Source organism: Bos indicus x Bos taurus, chromosome 29 (assembly GCF_003369695.1).
Source record: "Bos indicus x Bos taurus breed Angus x Brahman F1 hybrid chromosome 29, Bos_hybrid_MaternalHap_v2.0, whole genome shotgun sequence".
Classification (NCBI taxonomy): domain Eukaryota; kingdom Metazoa; phylum Chordata; class Mammalia; order Artiodactyla; family Bovidae; genus Bos; species Bos indicus x Bos taurus.
The window spans coordinates 16,241,113-16,263,731 of NC_040104.1; the positions used below are offsets into that span (position 1 = coordinate 16,241,113).

At 45.7% G+C, this 22,619-nt stretch overlaps 1 protein-coding gene across 8 annotated transcripts in view; it reads left to right on the plus strand.

Moving 5' to 3' along the window:
- The window catches only part of NTM (neurotrimin), a 964,242-nt gene that overhangs the window by 694,165 nt on the left and 247,458 nt on the right, over positions 1–22,619 (plus strand). The gene's annotated exons all lie outside the window — the stretch shown is intronic.

The window sequence follows — 22,619 nt, forward strand, 5'->3', positions numbered from 1 at the left end:
AGCTTTTTGGATGAGCCCAGAGTATAGGGATGAACCTGAGTGCCTCAGCACACTGCTGCCTGGCGGATCACGGGCGTCCTCTTCTGCTGAATCTGAAGGCATGCTTATGGAGCAGTGGTGCCCCCAACCCTCATGCCTACACCCCTCACCCCTCCCTCCAGCTCCAAGCAGAGCCCAGGCGCCTCCCTGGAAGGTCAGACTACCTTCTGGGCTGTAACGATCTCTGGGTCCACACTGCACAGAATCTGGCAGCGGGTGCGCCCTTATTTGCTGCCAAGGATGGAGGGGCTGATATTACCTATTGGGGGTGAAAAGCAGGACCATCGAAGCTCATCAATTTGTGCTTGTATTCCCTCTGGAAACAGAAGAACAGACTCTTCTCACACATCAAAGTGCAAAGAGTCCTTTGTTTCTTGTCATGGTTCCAGAGTCCCTCTGAAGCCACGTGTGAGAAAATCGCAGGACTGTGGTAGACATTGGTGGATGGTTGGTCCCCGCTGGCAGTGACAATGGCTCAGGGACCCGGAGTCAAGAAACCCCAGCAGAAGTCACCTTGGTTTCAGAACTAGCATCCTGACGTTCTTGGGACAGATAAACAGAGAAACCAGACCAAACCAAGCAGCATCACTGACAACATCAACACACAGAAATAACAAGAACTGTGATCTCAGTAACCCAAGAGCTACAACTGCTATAACACACGCCAGCCACCGGCTTATGCCTGGGGCCAGGCGGGAACACATCTGAAGAGCCAGCCATTGTCCTGTAAGAGACCCCACATAACCAACCCTGGAGAAAAAGACTCCTGGATTATGACCCAGGATTTTTGTTTGTATTTTGCTAATGATAAGCCCCAAAGAAAGGAAATGCAGTTTTTCAGGTATGACCAAGCCACAAGAAATGCAGTGGAAGGAAAATATAACTGCAAGGTGATGTGCCTTCCTGACTTCAGGGTTGCACACCTCACATGTCTACTGACGAGAAGCAACAAAAAGAACAACTCAGACCTGTGTGACATAGAAGAGAAAAATCCGAGCGTCAAGTATGTTGGCAAAAACTCACAAGCGACCCCTGAAGGAAGACGTGGGCAGATGACCCAGGAATGGAGACCATAGTGGGTCACGTGGGCATGAAACATTTCCGAGGAGAAAGGAGAGTGAGTTTTCCCCTTTGTCTGTCACCACTGTTGGGACTGGTTACTCCTGAGAAGGTTCACTGGGTCCTTTTATCCAGTCAGCCTCCTGCCTGCAAGCAGAGCTGGGAGAGGCAGAGATGGAGATGGCAAAGAACAGGAGGCAGGAGGTGGCACCCTCAGTGAACAGAGGACCCATCCCCCAAAAACATAGCTTCTGAAGTCAACAAAGGCTGTCTTGAAGCCACAGCTGGTGGGAGGAGCATGCCCTTCACCTGCAGCCTCGATGGTTGTCAGCACCGCTGGTGATGTTCATCTCATCTCACTTGCCTGGGACCAGGTTATATGATGTCAGTCCTGGTGGCTCGTGGGGACACACTTTACCTGGGAGACAGGCACAGCGCCAGGTTCAGCTGGAGGTGCCATGGGGAAAGCTGGAGGGAGGAGAAGACAAAGCAAAGAGGGACATGCATTCCATTTAGCTCAGCCAGGAGGGCAGCCTTTAAAGCTCTTGTGTGTTTGATGTACCGGCTACCTGATGGAGGTGGAGCTCCAACTTAGGGGAACCTTGATACCCAATTTCTGAATTTCCAAGTCCCTTCCTGTGAGGCTCTCCAACAGGGCTCATAGGACACCCCTCACCCTGCCTATCTCCACGTTATTTAGAAAGATGCCATCCATGTCTTCCTCCCAGCTTTTGCACTGACCTTTTTCTGAATTTCTGGGTTGGGCCATCCCAGAGGTGACCGGAAATTTGCTCAGTGGCATTTACCTAGCTGAGGCCACTGGCAGTGTGACAGAGTCAGGTGATCTAGGGTTTAAAGAAAAAAACACTGGCAGGAGAATGGGGAGGGCAGGGAGGCTAGAAGGGAGGCATAGATGTCCCTCTCCTGTAGTGCTGTGTGATGCTTGAACGCCAGCTGTTTGGCTGATAAGTATCCCTCCAGGGAGGTGATAGGAGACCCGCTGCCCAGTTGGGGGCTGTTAGAAAGGCGGAGCCTGGACCCAAAGCTGGCGGGCTCCCAGACCTGCTTCCTTCGCCCTGTCTTCTGGAGCCACAGGGCAGTCCACATTTGGTCCTCACGGCCAGCGTGGACGAGCACACCTCTTCATGATATGTCCTCTCTGGAGATTCCTGAAATAGGTTCACAGGAGACGAGGAGGGAGAGGCCAGGCAGTCATGTCCCTGGAGGAGGTGCAGTCAGTAATCCTTCACTATATACTGGGCATTGCGTGTGGTCAGACCATGGAGAAACCACCCCTGCCTCCATGGGTGTTATTCTCAAGTGAGGAGACAGACATGAGCACAGCACAGCACATCTGGGCTTCAGAGGGGACCGTGTGCAGTGGAGGGCTTAGAGGAAACAGAGTCTAGACTGCAGAGGCCAGGAGCTCCACGCTGAAGGGGCACCACATCAGGCACTTCTAGGATGGAGAGGAGGCGGTTAAGCATGAGGGAGGGCACAGCTTCACCAGGGAGAAAACCTCCCAAGACCGGAGCAGCTGAGCACGCTCATCTGGAAGGCCATCAACTCCAGGGCAGAGCACAGGACGCTGCGTGGGCGATGGGGGACATTTCCCTTTCGTCCTTATTTGCCTGTTCCTGCTGTTTGTCTTTTCGTAGTTACGTGGGATTCCTCCCTACAGATAGGGAAGCAACTTTACCACCTCTTCTGCATCACTGTGTCGTAACTGGTAGTAGGAACTCCGTGAGTAGGACTTGATGTCTCAGAGCCAAACCCTGTGTCAGGAGGTGAGAAGGATGTGTTGGTGCCCACTGCTTGGATAACCTTGACCAAGAGAGGTGTCTTGATTCTTGGCTAAGCATTTCCCCTCCGGAGTCAGATATATGTCAGTTTGAATCCTAGCTCTGTGACTACATAATTGAAGTCTCAGTCACATCTATAGAAAAATACAGATAATATCTGTCTTCATTCACCTGCGAATAATGATGATGATGATAATGACACTTTTATGCCCGGCACAGTCCTGAGCATTTCACAGGTATTAACTCATTCAGTGCTTATCATGGCTTTGTAAGGAAGGGAAACATTATTATTCCCATTGTACAGATGAGTAAGCTGAGGCCCTGGGGAGTTATTACACAGTGACCATGGGTTGGAGCCAGAATGTGGATCCATGGTCTTTGGATCCTGAATCTGCACACTCAGCTACCATTTTCAGTCTGTTTGGGGTCTGGAATTGCAGGTAATGCTGTGTCCCAAGAGACTGGATGGGGTGGAAGTGAATCGGCCACAGTGAGCCAAGATCCCCTCTTACCCCTCCCTCAGTATATCACTTTTTATTAGTATTAATTTTATTTATTTATGTATTGGTTATGCTGAGTCCTTGTTGCTGCGTGCAGGCTTTTTCTAACTGCAGTGAGAGCCAGGGCTCCCCTCTAGTTGCGTGTATGGGATTCTCACTGCAGTGGCTTCTCTTGTTGTGAGCATAAGCTCTAGGGAGCACAGGCTTCAAGGCTTGTGGGCTTAAGTATTTGCAGTTCTTGGGCTCCAGGGCACAGGCTCAGGAGCTGTGGTGTGCAAACTTAGATGCTTCATCGCGTGTGGGATCTTCCCAGACCAGGGATCAAACCCATGTCCTGTGCACTGGCAGGCAGATTCTTAACCCTGGACCACCAGGGAAGTCCCTGTATCACTCTTTTGTTGGAGGCTGTTATTTATCTGTGATGTTGGCCTCTGGTGTCTCCGGGGTGAGAAGGGAGGGAGCAGAGGGGAAAGACCGAGTCCCTGGTGGTGGAGGACTGATAGATGGCCAGCAGGACGGGCCAGGTGCTCCCTTCTCCCCAGTCATCCTTGAAGGAAGAGTCCCTGCTAAGCCCTGCCACCCTGGATTGTTCCCCCAGCCACTCCATCTACAGTTTTGATCCAGAACACGCGGGGCAAAGCCATGTAAAAGCTTTCTCAAGTGCTGAGTCCATTTCAGAAATGATTGTCGGGAACTCAGGAATGCAGGCAGCTTATTGCACTGTGATCCCTGCAGATTGGATTCAGTGCTGTGCGAGCTGACAGCGTGATGGGCTGACCCCGCTGGTGGGGTCACCTGCTGATTGCGCCCTGCAGCCCTGCTGCTCCTCTCCCCGGCTGTGGAGAGACTGGAGGCAAGAGGATCAATTAAATTGGTGGAGGAGGTTTCACCTTTAAAACGTGGGGAAAAAATCAGGCTTTGTGTATAGAAGTTGATGTAATTATTAATAAATAAAAATAAAAATATTGCCATGTTAAGAAAATACCCAACTGGTTTAGAAAAAATGTTTTCTAAATCCTCAACAGACATTTATCCAGAGGAGGAATATTCACTAAGCCAAATTTGCTCTTAATCCTTAATCCACAAGGCTATGATCCCTGATTTCACCAAGTAAGAGCTGGCATGAATGCTAATTGGACTCTCTCCCGCCCGCATCTCTTCTGCTTTTGGAGGCCAGCATTTGACGTTTGGAAGTCCTGCCTTGCTTTCCCTTGCGGGGGCCTTGTGTTTGAATGACACACCCTACCATTCTCTTTGCCGTTTGTAGTTTAATTGTATTTTATCGGTGAAAATAGGAATCTTGTCAATAACCCCCAGCTCAACCAGGCTTATCAGGGAACCAGAGAGGGAGAATGAGATTCAGAGAGATGTACCTGGCCTGGTTCATTCCAGAAGAGTGATAGATGGTAACATTTCCGGGCAAGACATGGCAGGAAATCTGACAGACAGGAATTAAGGCACCAAATGGAAAAGTCAATCGCTTATTCACTCCAAGTTTCATAGTTGAAGGAAATGTTATTTGATTTCAAAGCTCCCTCTTCCCCTATTTCTGCAAGGCAGGAAGTACAGAATTAATTCTCTGTCTTCACAATCATTTTCCAGGCTCAGTGAGTCTGTGTTTGTGTGTGTGTAAATTGTCATTTAAACTTGTACTAATGTTTTGCAAATGTGTATTTTTCAACAACATTAGGTCTTTCAAAGTCTCATGTAAGTAAAAGGCTGTGACTCCTTTTCTCAGAATGTCTCCTGTCACTTCCAGGATAGACCCAAAGCAAGAGCGAAAATAATAAGAACTTAAAAAATAACGATACTACTTTTCTGTATTATGCATCTTATTTGTACACCGTTTGATAGTTTTCTATGATACTTGCATTGCATTTGGTGGAAATGGCTAACAGCAGTGGTATGCCATTGACGCAAAGACTTATCAGCTAAACACTGGGCACACGTGATATAAAATGTTGCTTGCACTGACCCTGGGACCAAGTTGCTGCCATGTTCCTCACTTACCAGGGAGAAGCTCAGGCTTGGAGAGTTGATTCATGTCCCCAAGATCCCCCACCAACTAAGGGAGAGAAATGAGGTTTGGTCTAAGCCACATTGACACTGGAACCTGACCTCTTAAAAGGTTTGTTCTCCCCGTGTTCAAAGTGAGGATAGGGCCAGAAAATGGACCGACCCAGGCATTAGACTCAGGTCTTGTTAACTCTTACAGCTGCTCTCCTCACCCTGCTGAGGCCAAGGATAAGGATAATCTTGGCGCCGAAACAGGAATTCCTGTGGGGTGCCTTCCAGTCACCCTCTCAATGCAAGAGAAAAGGGTTCTGAGACTCTGGGCTAATCTATGCATGGTCCCTTGGGATGTGAGAAGGGAGAGAGGGTTAGTGAGAATGGAGACTGACCTTCTGAGCGTGAAATACTATGAAACAAAGAAGAAACACTCTCTCCTCCTCGACCCTGACCTTTCAAATAAAATTCTTACAACATTAAGCAAATGCTTGCTTCAAAACCTCAGATAGAGCATTCATCGCCTCTAAAGCTGCCCAGGTGTCCCCTGGAACGGAAGGCTTGCAGTGACTGTGTGCTGTTTCTTTTCTCAGACTGATTACTCTGACTGGTGGGTTCCCTTGGGAGCCATGGGCTTCCCTGGTGCTCAGATGGTAAAGAGTCTGCCTTCAATGCAGGAGACCCAGTTTCGATCCTTGGGACACGAGGATCCCCTGGAGAAGGGGAGAGCAACACACACCAGTGTTCTTGCATGGAGAAGTCCATGGACAGAGAAGCCTGGAAGGCTACAGTCCATGGGGTCCCAAAGAGTTGGACACGACTGAGTGACTAACACTTTCACTTCATTTCCAGTAACAGCTGTCAGCTCCCCACCAGAATTACTGCTGTCGTTCAGTGGCTAAGTTGTGTCCAACTCTTTGTGACCCCGTGGACTGCAGCACTTCGGGCTTCCCTCCTTCACCATCTCCCAGAGTAGTTGCACTGAGTCTTAGAGTCTATTTACAGTAGCGCTGATAGGGTTACCCAACAAAATTCAACCAAGAAATAAAATTAAAATAGTGTGCCTTGGCTTCCGCTGTGCAAGCGGCCTGAATTTGATCTATAGCTGCGTACATTCCATAGAAGAGTCGGGATTATCACCTTACGGTCTTGATTTACTTTTTTTTTTTCTTTAAGCAAATCCATCAATTTAGTTACAAAGCCATTGTCTACATTATTGTGGATGAAAGCAACTGATTCCTATCAGGGTCATAGTCATTGAAAATAGCCAAATGATTTTTAAATTAATTTTTATTGGAATATAATTGATTTGGGCTTCCCTGGTGGCTCAGACAGTAAAGAATCCACCTGGAATACAAGAGACCCGGGTTTGATCCCTGGGTCGAGAAGATCCCCTGGAGGAGGGCATGGCAACCCACTCCAGTATTCTTGCCTGGAGAATCCCATGGTCATGTAGCCCTAATTCACTGTGATGTTGTTGTTCAGCCACTAAGTTGTGTCCAACTCTTTTCAACCCCACGGACTGCAGCACACCAGGCTTCCCTGTTCTTCACTGGCTCCCGGAGTTTGCTCAAACTCATGTCCATTGAGTCAGTGATGCCTTCCAACCATCTTGTCCTGTGCATGTCCATCCCATGGACTTGTAGCCCTCAAAGAGTTGGATGTGACTGAGTCATCATCATTTTTATTTTTCTATAGTTGCTTTGCAGTGCTGTGTTAGTTTATATTGCACAGCAAAGTGAATTGGAAAAGACTGAGGGCAGGAGGAAAAGGGGGCGGCAGAGGACGAGATGGTTGGAAGGCATCACCCCGACTCAATGGGCATGAGTTTGAGCAAACTCCAGGAGATGCTGAAGGACAGGGAAGCCTGGTGTGCTGCAGTCCATGGGGTCGAAAAGACTTGGACACAACTTAGTGACTGAACAGCAACAGCAGAGTGAATTAGACATACACAACAAATAATGTGGAATGCACTTCCATACAAAATCCTTTCTCTGAAGATCTCAAAGCAACTTTGTATTTATTATGGCATTTGGTGGCTCAGATGGTTACGCGTCTGTCTACAATGCGGGAGACCTGGGTTCGATCCCTGGGTTGGGAAGATCCCCTGGAGAAGGAAATGGCAATCCACTCCAGTACTCTTGCTTGGAAAATCCCATGGACAGAGGAGCCTGGTAGGCTACAGTTCTGGGTCACAGAGAGTCAGACATGACTGAGTGACTTCACTTCACTTCATGGCATTTCTACTCAAAATACTCCTTTAAGATGGGAAGGTGATAGTGGTAATTTTCACATTAGAGAGGAGAAATGGATGGAAGCAGAGTTAGTTTGCCAGTGTGTCTTTGTGCTGGCGACTGTAAGTGGATAAGCTGTTGCTGCTAAGTCACGTCAGTCATGTCCAACTCTGTGCGACTCTGTAGACAGCAGCCCACCAGGCTCTGCTGTCCCTGGGATTTTCCAGGCAAGAGTACTGGAGTGGGGTGCCGTTGCCTTCTTTGGTAAGTAGATCAGGTGTACATTATTCAACTCAGACCCAGGTACAGTGGGAGGAGGAGGGAGCAGTCGGAGGGGACACCCTAACTTGGAAGCCACTGGAGACTTAGGGATATCACCAATCTACCTTGAGTGGAAAAAAGGAATCCCTTTAGGGAGTACTGCTGATTTTCCTCAAACTAGTCCAAGTGTTTGTGTAGCTTATGACAAACTTAGCCAAATAATTCTGTGAGATGATGGAATTGAGATAGAGGTCCTGGCAAATGACCAGCTGCCCTACATGCTAGGATGGCACCCAGGACCTTGATGCTGCAAGGGGTGAACAATAGAGGTAGGCAGTCCTGATGAGGGCTTCAAAGGGCTTGGGGCAGGGATCGAAGAGGGTGGAAGAGGGTATGGGACAGATGTGGGCAGAGTCTCAAGAGCTCTCAGAAGGTGTCTTTTAAGGTGTACTGCCCTCAGAAGGCAATGGCACCCCACTCCAGTACTCTTGCCTGGAAAATCCCATGGACGGAGGAGCCTGGTAGGCTTCAGTCCATGGGGTCGCTAAGAGTCGGACACAACTGAGTGACTTCACTTTCACTTTTCACTTTCATGCATTGGAGAAGGAAATGGCAACCCACTCCAGTGTTCTTGCCTAGAGAATCCCAGGGATGGGGGAGCCTGGTGGGCTGCCGTCTATGCGTTCACACAGAGTCGGACACGACTGAAGCGACTCAGCAGCAGCAGCAGCAGCCCTCGGGGGAGGGAGATGATGCTTTTTCTGGGAACTTGACTGCTGTGGACATTTAGATTCAGATCTCTACTCGAAGTAACCGTGATTGTCAAGAGTTGAAATCCACACCAAATGAATGTGGTGTGTGTGTGGGTTTCATCTGATTTGGTTTGGTTTCTTCTCCCTCCTCTAAAAGGCCCTGCCTGTGTCACTGTGATTGACATGTCATTGTCCAGGGATGGGCATCCAGAGTAAAGAGTGAGGTACCGCTTCCGACACATTATTCCCTCAGTCTATCTCCTCTGCGTGTGACCATCACCCTTATTGAGGTAAGGAGACCAGGGCTTTTAGACATTCAATAACTAACCCAAGGTCAGGTGGCAAATAGTAACTGACTGAAGAGCATGGACTCAGCTACCATGTCAGGCTTTTGGTCATTAATTTATTTAGAAAGAAATTTAAAATTCCCATCAATTCACTTGTAGGTCTCAGAATATGTCTAAAAATAAGTGTCCTTTGGTCAATAACTGGCCCAGCGCTGTGGTTAACTCCTTGCGTTCAGCCCTGGCTCCCTTGCTCGCTAGCTGCATGCCCTCGATCAAGTCATTTAACCTCTCTGTGACTCATTAGAACCCTCGTGAAGGTCGAATGAGTGAGTTTTTATAAACCACTTAAGACAGCATTATTTGACATCCCAAAGGTTTAAGAAAAGCTGGCAGGCCAGAGAATGAAGTCAGAAGGGTCCGAGCTCCTTGCCGAGGGGCTGGATGGAGTTAAGTCCTGTTGCAGAGGATTTGATGCCTTAGAGTTAGGATCATGTATGGCTGTGTTTTTGACTGTCAATTTCCATCCCCAGTCTTCTCACTTGAACACCTTTTATTGGCACTAAATTTGTTTTCGGATAATGAAAGCAGATGTTCTGTTTATGCCCTCACCCGCTCACCTCCAAGTCTCACCTCAAAGACACCTTCCTTCCTCCAACCCTGCATCTGAGCTCAGTGGAGCCCTGTGTTCAGGGCCGAGGTAGGCGTGGGGAGAGTGCGCTGCTGGAAAGCCATAGCCTGGGAGGGGTTAACACAGTATCTGGGCCTCCTCCTCCAGTCGTTGGGGCTCATCAGATAAACAAACGCACAAACTCACAAGTGAATAGAAACATGTTTACTAGAGTGGAAGAAAAACAGCCTTTTGGCATTGCTGGCGCTGTGGCCTCAGGAACAGCAGCTGCAGCCTGGGACAGCAGTCAGGGGGGCGGGGAAGAGAAAGCCCAAGTGGACCTTCCAAGTGTTCCACTTCAGGAGTGGGCATTTCCAAGCAGAGGGGAAGTGTGTATGTATGAGAGAGAGAGAGAGAGAGAATTGGAGAGGGAGAGAGAGATGCCAAAGGAGATGGGGAGAGGGAAGAAACGCAGGGGGACAGTGACAGAGGCGCAGCGTGGTGGCGCAGAAGCAGCAAGGCAGTGGCAGGCGAACATAATCCCAGTGGGTTTGGGTTTGAATCCCATAGCCAGGAGCTGGGTGTCCTTGACCTCGCTCCTTGCCCTCTCTGAATCTTTGCTTCTTCACCTCCATGATCCTGGCCGTAATCCGTCCTTGGCATCTCAGTATCACTTGCTGTACCTTTAGCATCTAGCATGGGACCCACAACACAAACGGTGCTCAGTAAATGCTGGTTCTCTCTGTGGTTCTGCAGTGGATCTTCCTGGAAGGCTGCAAGAGCAGAGGGTCTGCCATGCTAAGTGCAGTGCTTTCAGGAGGGGAGGGGGATAGGTGGGAGGTTTCGGGCAGCAAGAACTCTTGAGAACATATTTTTACTTATGAAGTCACTCTTGCAGAGGGTGGAGAAATAGGACACACACCTCTTTTATAATTAAAAATGAAACATATTTATTTTTATTCAGTAAATACAGAGTATGACTAAACTATACCCTCATCTCAAACTTTGCCATTTAACAGGGAAAGTAGGAAGAAGAGAGAGGTGTTAGAACTGAGATGAGCTCAGCTCAGTGCTCTATGATGACCTAGAAGGGTTGGAGGTAGAGGGTGAGGGAGGCCCACCAGGGAGGGAATATATATACACACACACACACACATATACATATATATATTTATGCATGTGGCTGATTCTCTTCATTGTACAGCAGAAACTAATACAACATTGTAAAGCACTTATACTCCAATTAAATAGAAAAAGAAATGAAATAAGGAAGGGCCCTGGCTTGCAATCCTGGGTTCCTATACATCCTCCCATCCCAACCCCAAATAAACAGCTCAGTTTCATAACTTGCTGAACGTTCAGTGTAGGATTTCATTGGCCGATTAGATTCTACTACCTAAAAGGAAAGTGTGATAGCCATTTATGTACACTCTTTGGTATCTGTTCTTTCCCAAGCAAATGTAAGCTCCATGAGGGCAGGATCAGCAGTGCCTGCAGAAGGCGAGCTTACACAGATGATGAGTTGATGAACACACGAGTAAAGGATGGGAAGAGAGGAGGCGCAGACAAGGGAGAGTGTCTTCTGAATTTCTGCTTCCTTAAGTGAGTCTAGCCTAGAGTGTTGTTTAGTCACAAGGTCTTGTCTACCTCTTTGCAACCCCATGGCCTAGAGTGAGAACTTCCTAAATTTTACATGCTAATTAATGTGCCATGGATGAAGAAGGCATTCACGTTTAATGGAACCATGGACATTAAAATAAGAGCTTCCCTGGTGGCTCAGATGATAAAGAATTTTCCTGCAATGCAGGAGACCCGGGTTCGATCCCTGCATCGGGAAGATCCCCTGGAGAAGGGACTAGCAACTCACTCCAGTATTCTTGCCTGGAGACTCCCATAGATGGAGGAGCCTGGTGCACTATGGTCCATGGGGTCAGAAAGAGCTGGACAGGACTGAAGCAACTTAACAGGCACAGGTGTTAAAAAAGTGAGTTATTCAAAGTGGTATCCTTCACTGATGTAAGCTGGGGGAGAGAGAGCTTTTTGCTACTGATAAAGCAGTAAATTTACTAAAGTAGATCAGAAAGGTGGAGCGACACAGAAAATGCTTTGCCCCATCACGTGTTATTGATGAAAACTGTTTATAGAAACCAAAGGCAGACTGTGACTTCCAGTCCTGGGAGTAGTATATACTATGTCAGATTCCCTTAGGAATATACATTCTCTTGGGAAACGATGGCTGCTACCCTTTTTCTTCCATGGGGTCTCGACCTGAGGCTGCAGAATGTTGAGGCTGCAGAAATCCATGCACTGCCTGCTTCATATTGGTGTGATTAATCTTTTCTGACTTTACGTGTCTACAAATGGTGTTAGTGGCCATAACTGCGCACGACTGCTATTTTTATCGGTCTGGAAAGTGAATATTTGTGTTAGAACATCTGCAAAAGCAAACACTTTTGCTCTGTTGAAAAATAATGAAGATCTAAGTGATTTTAAGAATAAACACTTAAATGCTGCTAGATTTTTATTCCTTTTACTGTTAATGCTGCATTGAAGATATTGTCATGCTGCAGCACACTTTTTTTTTCTTGTTTCTTCTTTTCCTTTGTCTTTCAAAACATATTCATTCTAGCTGCATTTTCCCTCAAAAATCATGATAGCCATGCAGTATGTTCATAAGTAAATATACATAAAATAAGCAGGATCAGGTATTTTCTGTCACAAAATATGTCACAGTCATATAAAAGTCCTTCCTGACACCTTTGGCGTCATACTCACTAATGTTTAGCACGCTCATGCTGCAGTTATAAAAGTCCCTCAAACAGTAGCTGATCAATTATTTTAAGTTCCTTGTATGAGAAGGGGTAGTGTTTAATTTTCATACCAGCTTGTAACTAATAGAGTATGTGGTTAATGAAGGTATTGAATTAAATTGAATTAGATGGAATCAAATTGAATTGAACAGAAAGAAATTGAATTGTATTGAATTATGAACCAGAGAGTGAAAATACATGACAGTCTAATAGCATCTGATAATCACAGAATACTGAATGCATATGCCCAACTTAGGAGACATTTGATAACTCGTAAGTGAGAAAATTGCCCTACTCCTATGTTATTGGGTATCCTTGCCAAATGGATATGAACAGCACAAGAGATCCAAGACAATTATACAGTTCAAGCATCTTCTGTGTTTGTGCGGTGGTAGATGGTGACAGGAGGGTTACAAACCAGCTTTATTGTTCTGTGTGTCACCAGGTAGGAGCTCTGATTTTTCAATAATTAAAAAAATTTTTCCTTTTGTTCAGCAGCAGCTGGCTGTGTGCAGGCACTTAGAATAATGTGATGCGAGTGTGTGTGTGTATCGGATAGGGGGTGTCATTTGCTAGTTTTAATTGGTAGATTCAGCATCTTCCACTAACAGTGCAGAAGCCACTGGCTGAGATGTTACCATGGTAAATCAAACCCTGGTGTTTGATTGGTCGTTTTCTGAAGCAGGTACAATCGTTTGCATCAACTCCAGGAAAGTTGAGGCCATCTGGGTTTGCCTCACCTGGAAGTAATTTACCACCCCAGGTGCAAAAAAAAAAAAAAAATTACCCTGAGGTCAGTAACACTAAACCTAGCTCAAGATGTTCCAGCAGGGCATGAAAGAGGAACAGTGTCACATAGTAATTTTTATCTGTTTGTGTTTACATTTTTGAGCTGGGAAAAGTGAGGGGCTAATCATGAAAAACAGAGCCAAGAATAGACTTGGCAGATGCTAACCCAGTTCATTCCAAACAGCAGAGCAAAGCCTTCAATCTCATTCTATAGCAACTATTTTAGTGGTCCTGTTCTGAATGTCTAATAAATGGGGTTTTTTTTTAAGCCAACTTTCATAGGATTCAAGTATCTCATGAATATGACTGAAGAACATGGTGTGATTTGAAGGAGTAAAGAGTGAACTGGATGTACATGCAATGAGGGACATCTTTCAAAAAGGCTTCCCCCTCCAGAAGTGTGTTTAGGACATATGTACATATTTTACACAGCAGCTTAGTATTTTAGATAGTCTTGGGGTCACATATAATGTAACCAGCCCTCACCCAAGTATAGAGGGTGAGAAGACTGCAGATCATTAGTTCTTTGGAATCCTCAGAAGGATTTATTTGGCTCATGTGACATTGATTTGTTTTGGCTGCACTTGAAATGTGTGGTCTTTGCAAGTCAATAGAAATGAAGTCCTTTATTGAGAAAGAAACTCCATGGAGTGAATTACACAAAGAAACTGAAGGCCAAGGCTCTCAGTCTCTTGTGCATTTGTGAGAAGGCACGCTAGGGAGAAGGGGTTGGAGGATGGAGGGGGGTGATGAGTTGGAGTTGGGGGATTGGGGGGAGTGACGAGTGGGAGTTGGAAAGTCAATTTACAGGGAAGTCATAGGAAGCATGTTTTGGAAGCCGGAGTAGTGAAATGTATGGTCAGTGGGAGCCTAGGAGAAGAGGAGACAGAAGACCACAGTGAACCCTTAATTCTTCCAGGAATGCCATCATCCCAAGGGCTGGGAGTGCAAAAGCCCTGCAGAGTCATTTCGTAAGATGCCTCTTTTTATTAAAGAGGCGGGTGGAGGGTCACAGAGCAGCTGAGGGAAGAACTGATAAGAAGTGATGTGGGTGGATCTAGAGTCTGTCATACAGAGTGAAGGAAGTCAGAATGAGAAAAACATATCACATATTAACGCATATATGTGGAATCTAGAAAAATGCTACTGATGAACCTATTTGCAGGGCAGGAATAGAGGCACAGACATAGAGAACAGACTTTGGACACAGTAGGATAGGAGAGGGTGGGACGAATTGGGAGACTGAGGTTGACATACATACACCACCGGGTGTAAAACAGATAGCTAGTGGGAAGCTGCAGTGTAGCACAGGGGGCTCAGCGCGGTGCTCTGTGATGCCCTAGAGGGGTGGGGTGTTGGGTGGAGGTGGGGAGGCTCTAGAGGGAAGAGATGAATGTATACATAGAGCTGTTTCACATTGTACAGCAGGAACTAATATAACACTGTAAAGCACCTGCTGCTGCTGCTGCTGCTAAGTCGCTTCAGTCGTGTCCGACTCTGTGCGACCCCATAGATGGCAGCCCACTAGGCTCCTCTGCCCTGGGATTCTCCAGGCAAGAATATTGGAGTGGGTTGCCATTTCCTTCTCCAATGCATGAAAGTGAAAAGTGAAAGTGAAGTCACTCAGTCGTGCCTGACTCTTAGGGACCCCATGGACTGGAGCCTACCAAGCTCCTCCGTCCATGGGGTTTTCCAGGCAAGAGTACTGGAGTGGGGTGCCATTGCCTTCTCCGGTAAAGCACCTATACCTCAATAAATAAAAAAAGAAATGGTCAAGCAGAGTGAAGCCCAGTTTCACAGACAGCACCAGCTTCAGGAATCTACCAATTCAGCAGGACCCAATTCGTTCATGGAATCAGGTTTCTCCCCACCCCCTCCTTGAACTGATGTTCAGTTATTTCAGAGCCTTCAGACTTCAGTGGCTGGAGATGAATCCAGCATTGCGAGGAGCCAGGTGGATCTCTGATCATCCATGTTCTCTTTGATCCTCGACTCTGTGTCTTAGAGGCCATAACAGGCGAAGGAGGAAGGAACAGTTCTTCCGTCTGCCTCCTGGGGCTTTGGCTGCAGTGGAGACACAGTGAGATGTGCTCTTAGTGAGTCAGCCTCCACTTGACCTTCTCCACACAAAGGAGACAAACGCAGTGCTGGCCATAAGCCGGCCCCTTTCAGCACCTTCCCCACTTAATCTGCTGGTCCTGTCCCCAGAGTCAGACCCAGTGAGAACCCACTTAGCTTGGCTGAAGAAGCAGTAAGTTTAGGGAGCAGGATGTTCTGTCCCGGAGCGTTGAAGGCACAGCCCGATTTGCTTTAAAAAGTGCAGGGGCAATTGAGCAGGGGCAGGGAGCGTGTGTTAAAAAAGACGGTAAGGAGGAGGAGAGAGGGAGAAAGGAGGGCGGGTGAGAGAGAAAGAGAGTGGGGAGAAAAAGGGAGAATTTAATGCCAAGAGTCAACCTTTGGGAGTTGCACACTGCGTTTTTTCCTCCTTTTTTGTCTGCACAACTTCCCTGACCAAGGATTGAACCTGGGCCCTCAGCAGTGAAAGCGCCAAGTCCTAACCACTGGACAACCAGGGAATTTCCATTACACACTATTTTAAAGAATCTGATAAAGATGATCTTTTTCTCCAGGAAACAAAGCCAGCTATGTGTCTCACGTTATGAGTTACATACATAAATATGTATAGATACATATAAATGCATATATAAAATCAGTTTAGCAAAGTTAGATACATATATATGTATGTATGTATGTATATCTATTAAACACACACACACATATATATAAATAAATAAATAAATATATATATATATATATATATATATATATATATAAATGTGTCATGCTAAGTTGCTTCAGTCGTGTCCAACTCTTTGTGACCCCATGGACTGTAGCCTGACAGGCTCCTCTGTCCATGGAATTCTCCAGCAAGAATACTGGAATGGGTTGCCATTGCCTTCTCCGATAAATATGTATAGATACATATATATGCATATATAAGATCACAGTTTAGCAAAGTTAGATACATATATATGTATGTATGTGTATGTATGTATGTCTATTAAACATATATATATATATAAATGTGTCATGCTAAGTTGCTTCAATCGTGTCCAACTCTTTGCGACCCCGTGGACTGTAGCCTGACAGGCTCCTTTGTCCATGGGATTCTCCAGCAAGAATACTGGAATGAGTTGCCATGCCCTTCTCCAGGGGCTCTTCCAACCCAGGGATCAAACCCCTGTCAATGTCTCCTGCATTGACAGGCAGGTTCTTTACCACTAGCAGCACCTGGTAAGTCCCATATAAACATATATATAACCACAATTTAGCAAAGTTACATATATATGTGTGTGTCTATCTATCTGTCTATCTATCTATATTTTTTGCTAAGTTGCGGTTAGGTTACGCACGTGTTACCCAAATGGAAATGGGACACAGATATCAACTACAGCCCTGAGTATCTAAATTGTACAAGAGTGAAAGATGAGCAGAAACTCAGCCAAGACAAGTTCAAGGTGACTGTCAAGGAGTGAGGAGTTAGTGGTGTGGCTCCCACCATGCAGTGCTTACTTTAAGGGAGAGGATTTGATGATACCGGTTTTGGATGATTTAAGATCAGCTTCACAAAGTCCCGGATAACACAGTGCATGAGACAAACCTGAAAATAGCCAGAGGAGCAGGCGGGGAAGATGAACAGATATTTGCTCTTTGAACCCCATGGTTCCCTTCCATTTCATCTTTCTTCAAACCAACATAGTTTCTTTTCCTATGGAAGGCAGCTTAAGTGGCCACCACCTTAGATTATGGGTCAGGGCATCGTATCTCACTATTTCAGATGGATGAACATTTCATAAAAAAACTGCATTTCAGTTGTTTTCCAGAACATGACTCATTGCCTGTGTATTTCTGCGTTTCTGCTTTGTGAAGTACAGTGTGATATTATGGATTTGCAGCCATCCCCTGCAAGGATGTGCCCCTGTGCTGAAATTCTAAGAGCATGTTTGTCTCCACTCTCAAAGGAACAGATTAGGGACTTGCATGTTGCTGCTGGCCTATCTGTGCCCAGAGTGTATGGCTCTTGGAGCGACGTATGCAGCTGGCTGTCCACATCATTAGGAATCATGAAAGGCAGGCTTTGTAAACATTGCATACATTCCCAGCCATTGAACACTGTGACATTTCATAATCAGCTCTCTCAGAAGAGATGCCAGGCTCAATGTCCCTTCTGGAGTAGCCTGGTGTAATTAGGCTGCCCCCAACTCTTCACCAGCACGAACACGCCTGCCACATCTTTCTGCTGTTGAGTCATCACATGTGTGCGGTCACTTGTCTGCCTCCTCAAAAATCGTCTCAAATCAGCAAGCACGCTATTTGGAAATATGCTTCTTGTTCTGTCTTAATCAGGGCTTCATTATCTACCTCCCAGAACCTCTTGCAGCAGGGTCCAGACTAGCTCCCTTCTGACTGATCTTTCCACTACCAGACAGCCATCTGTCTGGAACACAGAAAAGGCTGTGCTATTCCATCCTTGAAAGCCTCTCCATGGATCCCAGCTCGTATCGTAAAGTCCAGACCCCTGGTGTGTCATTCAGGGACTTCACATTCTGCTTTGAACGCAGGTTTCTAGCCTCATGGTGGAAGGGAAGCATCAGCTGTCTAGAGGGGAGTCCTGATGTTCTGTCTTACTTACTGTTACTGAATACTGAGTTAAGTTCAAGGAACTGTGCAGGTGTGTGGCAAACATTAGCTAATTGTCCTGATAGCCAGGCAAGGCAGATGTCCTTACCTCTGTTGGTTAAACTGAACTCACAAAGGTTCAGTCACTTATCTGTGGACACACAGAGGCACTTCATTTGAACTCAACTCCATCAGATGCCAGTGCTCTTCCTTTACCCACTGGGCTGTCCTGCCTTTCTTTGTCTCTCGCTCTGTGTTCCTCGAAGTCTCTTTCTTTTCCCAACATCAAGTTCAGGAATGGGGAGTAGACCAGAAAACAACAACAAAAAAAAAACAGTGTATTTAGATCTTTTTATAGTTCTCCCATGTCTCTCATAAAGCACGATTTGAGGGTCACTACCCTGGAGAATCCCAGGGACCAGGGAGCCTGGTGGGCTGCCGTCTATGGGGTCGCACAGAGTCGAACACAACTGATGCGACTTAGCAGCAGCAGCAGAACATCTCAAAGAGATTGCTTGCTGTAGCATCCTAATTTTAGCTCTTGGCTGGTTGTGACCCTGCTGTACCACTTCTCAGAACCACAAATGTCATGATTCTTCCATGTGGAGCACCATCGTCTTCTCTACTTCCCTGCGTCCTTTCTCCTGCTCGCTTCACACACCTTGCTCTCTATGAATCCTGTTGATGCAAAAATAGTCCAAGCTCTTCACACTTCGTTTCCTTTATTGTTATCTGTATTGTTGCCAGTCCTGGGTTGGAGTTTTATGACTCTTCATCTTATAGAGCTTATGAGCTCTTTCAAGGAAAGTCATATCTTTTTCACCTGATTTTTAAAATATTAATATTTATTTATTTGGCTTTGCCAGGTCTTCGTTATGGCACGTGGGATCTTCCATCTTCGTTGCTGTATGAGGGACTTTTAATTGTGGAATGTGAACTCTTAGTTGAGGCACGTCCAGTCTAGTTCCCTGACCAGGGATTAAACCCAGGCCTTCTGCATTGGGAGCATGGAGCTTAGCCAGATCACCAGAGAAGTCCCTCATCTTCATTTTTGATAGAGTCTGTATTGGTTTCCTGTGGCTGCTGTAACAAATTCCCACCACCTTGATGGGTTAGAACAACACAAATTTATCTTCTCACAGTTCTAGAGCCTAGAAGTTCAAAATCAGTTTTACTGGGCTGAAATGTGTTGGTAGGGCCACAGCCCCTTCAGGGGCCATGAAGGGGAATCTGTTCCTGGTCTCTTCCAGTGTCTAGTGGCTGTCAGGAGTCCTGGACTTGTAATTCATCGCTCCAGCCTTCGAGGCCAGCATTTCTAACCTCTGCGCTCCATCTTCACTTGTCTTCTCTATGTGTATTCAAGTCTCCCCCTGCCTTCCTCTTCTAAGAATGCACCCATTTAGGGCCACTGCATAATTCAGGATCATCTGCTCGTTAAGATCCTTAACATTTACATATGCAGAGACCTTTCATTTTCAAATTGTTTCCATATGAACTTATATACTCAGGCTCCAGGGCCAGGGCTGTAGATATCTTTGGAAGAGATTTTATAGTGTACTAGGATTTGCTCATTCCTCCATAAAAATTTATATCATTCCATGTGCACAATATCTTCACCCTGTCCTGAAACCCTCAAATTTCTCAACCAGTTACAGCATCAACTCATGTAAAAGAAATCTCACCTAAATATCATCAGCCCTCAAGGTCCCAACTTTCATCATCTAATCAGGTATGGGTGACAGTCTGGGGACAGTCCTCCTAAGACAAAATGCCACTCCGTCTATGGGCCTGTGAAACTAAAGGGCATGGGACCTGCTTCCAGAATGCAGTGGCGGGGCAGGCAGAGGAAAAGAGTTCTAGTAATACTCTTCTTCCTAATGAGAGAAGAATTCAAGGAAGAAGAGGCCACCAGTCCTCAGCACCTTAAAAAGTCAATTTTAGGATGCAAGGGCTGGGAATGATCCTCTGTGAGTTCTCCCTTCATCTCATGGGCCCACAGTTCTGCCTTCTAACCCGGCATTTCTGGCTTTTGGACCCAAGTCCAAGTCTCAGCCCTCAGGGTCAACCTTTTTTTTTGAGAGGCAGCACCCAGTTGTACCTTAGTTTTAGCCACCTGGAAATCCCATCAACAGAGGAGCCTGGGGGGCTACGGTTGCCGAGAGTTTGACACGGCTAAGTGACTAACACTTCCACTTTCTCTTGCCTGTAGAGTTTGCAGAGCCCAATGGTTTTCTTTTATTCTGTCACATCTTCACCATTTTCAGCCCAAGCTGGCAATAGTTCTGCTTAAAATTTTCTCAAAACTTTGTGGGTCTCTTATGAATATCATGGGAATTCATATCATTAGGCAGAAAGGTCTCCACTGAACTTTTTTATGTAACCCCTATCTGTTTGTGGCTTCTGCTGATATGGCCGAATGGTCCCATCTGATATCTTTAGTGCTATTGAAATGCTGTCCACCCTTGTTTTTCTCTTCAGAGCATATTTTCCTGATTTTAGCATCTTTTGCAATTTAAATAAGCTAAAAATTTCCCAATTCATCCACTTTTTTTTAAACAGTTTTCCCCAATTTATATTTTTCCCATTATATTTTACTACAAGCAGGGAACGAAAGGTCGTGTGTCCCACCCTTTGCTTGACACTCTCCTCAGCTGAATTCCCAGTTCATAACTCAGAACTTCAGCTTTCCACTCACTATAGGACACAATTCAATTATGTTTTCTACCTCTATATTGTGTGGGTCATCTTTCCTCCAGTTTCCAATAACATTTTACTCACTTGCTTCTGAGATCTCACCAAAAGTGTTTTTACTGTCCACATTTCTGACAGTAACCTGTTGAAGGAAATACAGCCTTTTTCTATCATGCACCTAACAATTCTTACAGACTACCCATTATCCAAGTCCAAAGCCACTTCCACATTTTAAGGTATTCGTTCCGACAGCACCCAACTTCTTGGTATTAAAATCTGTCTTAGTGAAAGTTCAGAGAAACAGAAGCAGTAGGAACCGTGTACTAAGGGTCTTATTGTGGGAATTGACTTACATGATTGTGGGGCTGGCTAAGCAAGTCCAGAGTCCACAGGGCAGGTTATCAGGGCAGCTGAAGCCTCTAGTGGAGGTTGAAGCTGCTGTTCATGGTGGGACTTCTCCTGCCCAGAGGTCTAATTCTGTCCTTATGGCCTTCTAGCTGATCTGGGTGAGGTCTGTCCTGATTATCTAGGACCATTTACTTGAAGTCAGCTGAGGGTGAATATTAATCACAGATTAAAATAAAACACTATTAAAAAAAAACAATGTTAGTGGACTATTGTCTTCATACCAGTGAGGAAGTCATTTGGTGAAAGTCCAAGACCATTAAAGACTCATTAAAATCCATTAGACACCTAGAGACTGTCATACTGATGAAGTAAGTTGGACAGAGAAGGAGAAATGTCCTATGACATCCTTTATATGTGGAATCTAAAAAGAAATGATACAAATGAACTTATTTAAAAAAACAGAAGCAGACTCACAGACTTAGGGAACAAACTCAGGGTTGCTGCTGCTCCTGCTAAGTCGCTTGAGTTGTGTCCGACTCTGTGCGACCCCATAGACGGCAGCCTACCAGGCTTCCCGTCCCTGGGATTCTCCAGGCAAGAACACTGGAGTGGGTTGCCATTTCCTTCTCCAATGCATGAATGTGAAAAGTGAAAGGGAAGTCGCTCAGTCGTGTCCAACTCTAGCCACCCTATGGACTGCAGCCTACCAGGCTCCTCCGTCCATGGGATTTTCTAGGCAAAAGTACTGGAGTGGGGTGCCACTGCCTTCTCTGAACTCAGGGTTACCCGGGGGAAAAGATGAGGGGAAGGGATCGTTAGAGAGTTTGGGATATACATGTACTCTCTGCTGTATTTTAAATGGGTAATCTGTATAGCACAGGGAACTCTGCTCAGTGTGATGTGGCAGCCTGGATGGGAAGGGAATTCAGGGAAGAATGGATACCTGTATATGTATGGCTGAATCCCTTTGCTGTGTTGTTAATCAGCTATATCCAAATATAAAATTTAAAAATTTAATAAATAAACATCCATTGAAAGTGAAGGTGTTAGTCATTCATTCATGTCCGAGTCTTTGCAACCCCATGAACCATAGCCCGCCAGGCTCCTCAATCCATGGGATTCTCCAGGAATAGGTAGCCATCCCCTTCTCTAGGGGATCTTTCTGACTCAAGGATTGAACCTGGGCCTCCTGCATTGGCAGGCAGATTCTTTAGTCTGAGCCACCATGGAAGCCAACTTTAGGTAATGTAGTAATATCAAATCTTGTTTTAATCACATAAATGTCTATTTTATTTATCCCATTCTAAATAACCATCCAAATAATTTTTTTTAACTCATTTGTGGTAACTCCTTTAAAAAATATGCCTCACTGAAGTAATAGCTAGATCTTTTTTGTTTTTTTCCAAGTTTTTTTTGTTGATATTCTTAAATGCTCTTATTAGCATCTGTAAGCCCATTGAGAAGGCCTCAGTGAAGCTTCCTAAACTGGTTTTTCCTTTCAAAAAACCCATTAGATATAGTTATAATGGGAAGTCGGGCGCGGTGGAGAGGGGAAACCCACTCAATATTTAGCAGAAGTTAAACTTCTAATGAAGTGAAATTTCCTAGCCTGGGGCTGGTGTAGCCATATAAACTTCAGGACAGCCGTGAATTTTCTAGAATTATAAGGTGTGTGTGTGTGTGTAAGAGAGAGTGAGAACGTACATTTGTCTGCAATCAGAGTCCATAGTCTTCATCAGATTCACAAAAATAT